The 9077-nt window shown below is 32.5% G+C and overlaps 1 pseudogene; it reads left to right on the top strand.

Annotated features, from left to right (window-relative positions):
• The first annotated feature begins 5575 nt into the window (after window positions 1-5575).
• On the top strand, window positions 5576-6775 carry LOC149558754 (chaperone protein dnaJ A7A, chloroplastic pseudogene; annotated as a pseudogene).
• The last annotated feature ends 2302 nt before the right edge of the window (window positions 6776-9077 follow it).

Here is a 9077-nt window from a genome sequence, read left to right as displayed (position 1 = left end):
ACAATAATTACATTTTAAAACCTTATTCTTCTACATATACCCACACATACATTGTTTCCACAATCAATATATGTTAATCCCACATTTATTATTCTTATATGTGGAAGAATTGCCAAGATATTATGACTCAAATCAATTTTCTTGTAATACTAAGATTTTTTAAGTTTTTTTGGTAGAAGGTGGTAGAACATTTAAATAATTTAATATTAAGATTCAAGTAATAAAATGAATATATTTTTATAATTTTGAAGTATTATTATTGATTTAGTACCTTGTATAATATATAATCTATAAAAATAATGAAGAATTTGGTAGATTTTATTAATATTTTAATATAATAAAAAATTCTAATTTAAAAAATAAAATGAATAATAGGATCTCATCTCAATTTGGAGCCAAATATGCTTTCATTTTGGAGTGAAATAGGCTTTCATTTTGGGGTGAAACATGTTTTTATGCATTTGTCGAGAGTGAGAAGCCAAACAAAAGAGAAAAACATAGGCTTATGCTAGAGAAAACATGTATAAAATGTTGAACCAAATGTAGGGTTGATCTAAATGTAGAGTTAATAAGGGTCACCAAGATGCTACAATTCACAAGAGTAGAGCAATGACGAGGTACTAGGTTTTTGAATAACCATTTTTGTAATTATATTTATTTTACAAGGATTTTACATGCTCCCCATATCTTCCCAAATGTACAAAGAACTTGTTCATATTTGACAAAAAATCATGGTAATATCCTAGTAATATGGTCTTGTATGGTGCATTTGTTGCTTACATTACTTTCATGGAGGATTTGACTGGTGCTATTGTATAATTGTAACGTGTTCTTCAACCTTTGATTTGTAAGTATTCTTGGTAATTAACTAATTTGATGTTGAATTTCCCTTTGATGTTGGATCCTTTATTTTTACTCTTTAATTTTGATGTTACTTTTACACCATTGAATATCTATAGATGTCAAGAAAATTGCACTTTGTTTTATCAGTTGTAGTACATTAACAATCACCAGAGGATAAATCAATGATGAGTGAATTTAAAAAAAATACTATTTGTTGTATTTTTAATTCATTTTGAAATCCTATAATTTTTTCTTTATTTATATATCAATCCTTAGTCTATCTTAGAAAAATATTTTAATGGATAGACAAAATACCAATCTCATAAGCGTGTAGGGTTTGGTGAAGGTAATCATATCAACAACCATAAAATTCTCCATTTGAGGCAAAATTTTCTCACCCTATAATAAGATATTCTCTATATGTTTATTGATCTCATCTAGCTCTTTTATTCCTAGGAAGATAGGTGAAAAGTTCTCCCCAAAACTAACCTGATTGATTTTTGGAAATATGCTCTTATATCCACTGAGGAGTTTAAACATCTTAGACTGTTGGGGCTATGCGAAAAAATTGGGATTAAAAATTGAAACCTTAAGAGCTCCACAAGATGGTGTCATTGGTAATTTGGGGTAAAATTTTACTTTTTTATTGTATTCTTCAAGATTTTAAAGTTATAGATTGTGGGAAAGGATCCTAGGTCTTATTTCAATGGTTGCAGACTAGTAAAAGAGTGTGTATAACATGTTTTTCATGTATTTCTATTGAATATGATATCACCCATGGTTATGGGAGTTTAAATAGTGTGCTAAAGAAGATGTTTTTGCAATGGGAGTTAACATTAAGAAAAAGGTAATCATGATCTTTCTATGTTGTGAATTTTCAAAGACCTCTTTGTCTAGACCAATCATAAAAATATATGTCTATTTTCCCATGTCCACAATGGACAAGAGGTCTTCCTATGGCCATACTAGAGTAGGCATATGAAATTCAACCAATTTATTCAAATTCACATTGAATGACAACCATTCCCTTAATTTTTTGTTGATTCCATGTAAGCATTGGTTTGACAATAGGAAATCTAGGCCCCTTATGATCGATTATAGAAGAGACCATTAAAGAAGAAGATACTAGCTCCAAATTATTACCAAATAAGACTAGTTTCTAAGATATTTACATGGAATTATATAATTTTCTACTAGATGCAAGTCAAAAGCTCTATATTGATCTTTTGATAAATGAATTTTTGCATAAAATCTTGATAATAGATTAAAAAGAGTAAGATTAACAAGGCCAAAACTTTCTATTAGTGTCAAGCATTTGAAGTATGAGCTCAAATTGATTTATATTTGCAAGTCACTAGTCTCTTTGTTCCAATTATTGTTACACTAGCATTTGTGACACAGATGGGCTAGTAGGATTTTCTATATCTATTGTAAACATTCAACTCTATTTTGAAAAATATTATGTATACTTTTATCTTAAGTAGATTTTTCACTTGATAGAAAAGATAAACTTGATTGGTTGTTGATTTAGTTACCTGCTCTATGTAGGCATCTTGTTGGAACTCTTGGTACTTATTTAGAAGATTGGCTACCTCCCATAAATGATGATGCAGGAGCATCCAGAGGTATAAGGGAAATCTTGTGTCACCTAAAAAAATGTACTTAGACTTAGTTTCTATTTCATGTGTTTTCATTTCTGGATACCCATTTGGGTCAAGTAAAGGTTCCAACTCTCATAGTCCCACTATCAGTGTTCTAGGATAGAGTATTTAAACACCTTCGGATACGTGTAAATGCTGAAAAAATAGGAGTATGTAATTGAGCCATCATTTTGGTGAACTAGGAGGTGTAAATTGGCTAGATGAATGTAATTGTAATTTAGAGCATTCCAAAAAAAGAATCAGGTCAAAAGGCCACATGGTTTGAAAGTTATCATAGTTTTTAAGGTTTTGGAGACCTCCTAAGAATTCTTCAAAGTTAGGTTAGGGGAATTAAATGACCTCAAAAAGGGCCAAAAAATGGGGGATGAGTGAAGCTCATCCATAGGGCTATAGAGCGCTTCGAGAGCTTTCCAAAAATGTAAATGGTTCATCAATCGGAGCTACGGTTCAAAAGTTATGCCTCTCGAAAGTTTAGTTACCATTTCCAGATTCTTCTAGATTTTTGTCAACTTCTAACACAGCTTTTGGATCCTTCTATTTGGTCAGTGGATGCCTACTAGCACTTTCTAGAATGTATTCCTAGTCCTTAACCCTCTGCGGTCTATTTAAGGACATTTCTGGCATTGTAAAAGGTAGTTCAGAGTGGGGTTTGAGAGGAGGTACTAAAAGGAGAAATTATCTCTAGATTTATGCTATTGTAAGTCCATAGGGCATGTTATGCAGTCTATTTTCTCTGTACTAGATGTATTAGCTTATTTACAAAGTTAATAAAATTTCCTTCTTCTGTTTTGTCCATTCTGTGCTTGGGTCGTGTCTCCATCAATTGATCACTTTGTTTTGTCTTTTATGTTTTCTATCTCTAAGTTGGTCATTTCCTACCCATGCACTTTGGAGCTTGCTACTCCAACAATTGTTATGGTGGAAACAACTACTGGAGCCTCTAATGGAGTTCTCATCAAATGAGGTGATGCTTTGGATCACAAACAAAAAATAAAATATGTTATATTTGATAAAATTGGCACCTCAAAGTGTAACAACATCATGTATTAATGATTTGAGAGAGTTATCTAGCAGAGTAGCAACATCAAGTATTTCTTATTTGAGAAGTGCAATAAATGAGTAATAATAACACTATTCTTGTCATAAGTTTAAAGATTAAGATGCTATTGAAGAGATTCTCATAGAAATAAAATGCATAGAAGGCATGAGTATTTTTGTGATAGGCAAAGAAGACATTCAAGATGTGGAAGCTAAGATGATGGACTTTAAGGGTCCCTTGTTTGATGAGTAAATTCAATATGAGGATGTCATCTTGAAAGAGAGGATTAAATAATCAATACCTTTTTGGAAGGTGAAATTTATGATGAAGATATTGTAGGTCAAAGAAGTGAAAGCATGATGTCTTATAAAAGGAATGAGAAAAGAGAATGAAGTTGAAGTTGTAGTAGAGGTTGACGAAGGATCTAATGCAGAAGACCCATTGCTAGGAGAAGAGATTGCTACAATTGAAGAGAATGAAAAAGAAGATGATTACCTAAGGAAGTTTCAGTCAATGAGAGGTGATGAAGAAGACATTGTAGTAGAAGAGGAAAATTTAAATAAAATTTTTGATGTTGATTTTGAGATGGATTTTAATATTTAAGTGAGTGAGAAAAAGGATGGTATAGTGACAAGGTGGAATATAGATATAGGATATTTGTATGTACAACTTGTGAGAGGTTGTGCAAGTGAAACATGGTGGTAGTCACCAATTCATGGTGGATTAAACTCCATGGAGGAGAAGAAGAGAGGAGAGAGTCATTGGTGAAGGATAAGACCTAATGGATGCCAATCCAATGTCAGAGTGAAGTGTGATAAGAAGAGTTATGGAAGGAGTGTGACACTTCTTCCAACAATATTTTGCTAGAAGAGGACAAAAAAAAAGTTTTATGTACAATTGTTAGAGTAATGGAGTTCTATATAGACTTTTTACAATCTCAAATGGCAATTCTATCACTCAAATCCACTTTTGTGAGCCTGTTCTCACAAACATTCTACTGGGTCTAAATACCCTTCAAACTTTGAATCTAGTCAAAAGGACCATGGGGACATCTAGGAGTACTTGCATTAGCATAAATTAGGCTTTGATTCAATGGCCATCCAAAATTATGGGGGATTGTTGCTTCTTTCCTAATTAATTTTTCTAATCACATTGAGATGCCTAGCTAGGGTATCATACATATCTTAAATGAACTATAACCAATTGATTTGAAGCCAATTCCAAACTAAAATAAACTCCCTTACTTCTCATTTGAACCAAGTTTGGAATATTTCCAACAGGCACATTTGGACATAAGGGGTTTTGAACTCATGTAGCCTAGATTTTGTGTAAATAATGACCCCTTGTAGACTATGATAAGATTTATCCCTCAATTCTTCACTTTAGGGTCTTAGACTTGTTGCAAATAAAGGATAAGAAGATTTCCCAACTTCCTATAAAGTTAGATTTCTCATTTGAATCTTTACTTGGGCACACCAAATGAAACAACAATAAAAAATGTAGTAAAACTCTATTTTTTTGTTTGCAATTTGTTCAACTTTATTAAATTCTTCTCTCTCCAAATGTTTTCAGTTGTTTACATGATTTTAATGATTTCCCCCATAGTTACAACCAACTCTGGGTGGTCATAATTGTTGGGAAACCAAAAGTCTCAACTAAAAATGAAATCAACATTTTTTTTCAAGATCGTTACTGACAAATTTTTACCCATAATTTGAAAACTATATTCCTAGCCATCTAGCTTAATTTTATAACAATAAAAATTTAGAAATGGAAATAAAATGACTAGAAAAATCCAATACACCCATTAGAGATAAAAAAAAATTAATAGGAAAATAATTTCATTTAAGAAATTATTGTAGATTAGAGAATAAGAGACAAATCTTGCCAATGAGTGAAGGAGAAGAGAAGGGGTAGAGGAAGAAGATCTCAAATAGAAGGAACAAAATCCAATCCTTGTGCTGGAACCATTTTTCTCCTATCACAAAACTTAAATTCTAGACAAGTAGTTATATTGCCTATAAGCTATCTGATGGCATGAATACCATGTGGAGGTGCATGATTAGTACATTTGAGGTTGCAAGATCAATGTTTTGATTCAAGTTTATACTTTAAAGGTTCTAGATGATGAGGCAATAGATTAGTTGTCAGAGTAGATTCAGACTATTAGAGTATTCTTAGAGTTTCTCACAATGCTAGCAAGTCTAAAATGAAAAGTACTTTTCAAAAAATTGCAAGGCAATACCATTCTGATGTAAGCAAAGAAGCTAGTACAAAGCTCAAATTCAAGGAGATAGGTAAGGCTTATGAGGTATTTCCAAATGATGAAAAACACACCATTTATGACAAATATGGTGAAGCTGGGCTAAAGGGTGCAGGTGTAGGTCTTGGAGATTTCAACAATCATTTTGATATATTTGAATCCTTATTTGAAGGTATGGGGGGTATGGGAAGCATGTGAGGCAGAGCATCTCAAAACATACCAATGAAAGGAAATGATGAGAGGTATAACTAGGTTCTTAATTTTAAGGAGATAGTTTTTGGAATAGATAAGGAAATAGAAGTCACTCAACTTGAGAACTACACAACTTGCAATGGATTTGGGGGGAAGCCAGGGAAAAAACCAAGTACTTGCAAGACATGTGGAGGTCAAGGGAAGGTTGTCACAACAACAAGGACACCATTGGGTGATTTTTGACAAGTTTCAAGTTTCCAAGTTTGTGATGAAATAGGAGAAAGTGCAACATATTGTACTATATGTTGGGGGGATGGACAAGTGAGGTGTACAAAGAGGATCAACTTGAAAGTTCTAGTTGGTGTTGACTTAGGAAGCTACATTCATGTTTGATTTGAAGGAAATGCAAGCAAAAGAGGTGGCCCTCCTAGAGAAATACATGTATTTATTGAAGTGCTCTCAAATCTTGTGTTAAAACGTGATGGGTCAAACATACTCATAACATGCAAGGTTTCTTACATTGATGCTATTCTAGGGACAATTATTAAGGTTCCAACTATATATGGCATGGTTGATCTTAGAATACTAGTTGGAACACAACCTAGCTCAACCTTAGTAATGGAAAAGAAGGGTGTTCCCTTACTTGGGAAGCCAAATTCATGTGGGGATTAGGTGGTCCATGTCCAAGTTGAAATTCCCAAATGCTTCAATATCAAGGAAATAAAATTGATTGAAGACCTTTCTGACCTGAACAAAGTCAAGACTGCAAGTAGATGATACCTTATGCTTTAATGATTTTCTATCTATAATTTTTTACATTGGTTTTGAGAAGTATTAAGTACAGAGACAAGTCAAGGTATAATCCATATGGTTATGGTGCCTTTCAAATCCATCTTTGGTTATTGTGGGTACCTTACATGCTAATCATGCTAATCTTTTACAAGCCCATGACACAACTTGGCCATATCATAAATCTTTGATTTTTTAGTATAGTTGAAGCATATCACTCAAAATAGTAGGTCTATCTACTTTACAAGTTATGAATATACGCCTATGTTAATCTAGACGTAATGTTGTTTGAAAAAATGAAAAAAAAGAAGAAGAAATAAATCTTGCCTGAAAAGATTTCTAAAAAAGAAAATAATTGAAAATAATCAACCAAAAACACAAGTCTCCACCTTAGTTAGTGATATTGTTTTCTTATTAGTAAGGAGTTTTAGTTATTGGTAAGAGACCTATACTTTCTCCTAAAGAGATTATTTATTTCTTATAGTAAATAGTTTTAGGTTAAGTTTGGACTCTTTGTGATTGTGGATCTTCTATAGACATTATGAACATGGTTCTTATCATTGAAACATGTATAGAACTAGGTTTTGGTTCCTAGAACTATATTTTTTAGTGTAGAAGTATCCATGAATCCTAGAGTCCAAGTTATAATGATTCCTAATTCCTTTCACAAATTTTCTCAACAAGTTGCCTTTAATTCACCTTCACTTTAATTATAATCTTTGTAGAAGATATTAAATCCATTTAGTAAATCAATTCATATTAATCATATATATTTAGTAACAAATAAAATGGGGTTTGTGATGAGCTTCAATGTTTCATCTCTCATTAGAGTCATAGGTGGGTCCAGAGGACTACTTGCACTAGAGGTAGAATCTTACCATTTGCACACCTTGTTCCTCTACATTACATTATAACACTTGATTAGTAAGGAATTCAACACACCTGATGGAAGCTCCCTAAACCATACCTAAATTTCACAACATGAAGATATATTAGAGCTACCATTAATAGAGTTTAGTTCTTTGAAGGAAACTACCATTATGAACTCATAGATTCCATTATGAATAGTTGCAATAAGCATGGATACTAATAGCACATCAGTAACAATATTTAATATAGTTACAATAATAATAGTCTCCACCTACAAAACAAGTATTTATATTCATAACCACCACCTATAAGAGCATATAATAAACATGTCTATGTTGGAATTTACAAGTGGGAAGATGTACCTATGAGGGGTGGGGGGTGGTGAATCAGAAGTAACTAACTTTAACCTTTTCAAAACCTTTTTAACTGAAAAAAATTCACATGCATCTAATTCATCTAATAAACATGAAAGTAAATTCATGCATGAAAATGGATAACACAAGATTTGGTAACCTAGAAACCCTCCAAAATGAGATGGTAAAACTGGGGTGGGGATGACACCCACAAAGTATCACTGCAACAATATATAATTGTTTAACGTTACAAAGTTTGACCACTTCCAATGGTCTACCCTATGAAAGGCTTATCCTATTAAAGACTATACACCCTATTAAAAGTGAATTGGTTAAAGTATTTAAAAACCTTGTTAGAAGTGGGCCTAGTTAAAGGACTTAGTACATTCACTTGGAATGCCATCCTATTAAAGTATTTACAAATGGCTGTTAATCCAACCTAAGTCCATATGATTTCTAGTCCTAATGCAATTGCTAGAGAGTATTAGAAAGTCTTGATCTAATAACTTGTAATCCTCAATTACTAATTCCAAATACTCATTCTACTCTATCTACTCTAATCCTTGCTTGATCTAATATGTCACCCTTTGAAACTCTGATACTTTGTTCTTAATCAACTGGATTCTACAATGTTGCTTTGTTCTTTACTAAGTCTTTACATCCTTCTGCAAATTTGCTATGATTCACCCATACACTTCTCTCATGCATATGCATAATGGGGTTTCATCCTCCTTTTAAAGATTTCAAAGACTTAGGATTAGGTATGAATCTATGATCAATACTAAATCTTCATTTCGTGCTCAATTCTTGCACTTTTCCTATTGGTTGCATGCCTTCTCCATTTTTCTTATTGGTTACATGTTGATTACATAGGTAATGCAAAAGATTAAATCTTATCTTCAAGATCTTTTAAGATTCATCCTTAGTTAGCTCCAAAAATGGTTTACATTTAAGTTTGTGAAGACACAAACTCATGTTGATTCTGTGTTACTCAACACTTACTAGTTGTTGATGCTCAACACATATAGGAATTCTGTCTGACTCAAATCCTATAGTAATTCTATTTC

The sequence above is a fragment of the Cupressus sempervirens genome, chromosome 5, assembly GCF_028749045.1.
Source record: "Cupressus sempervirens isolate cs-2001-9-10 chromosome 5, ASM2874904v1, whole genome shotgun sequence".
Lineage (NCBI taxonomy): Eukaryota > Viridiplantae > Streptophyta > Pinopsida > Cupressales > Cupressaceae > Cupressus > Cupressus sempervirens.
The sequence above is the reverse complement of the archived record's forward strand: the minus strand, read 5'-3'. Positions and strand labels throughout refer to the sequence as shown.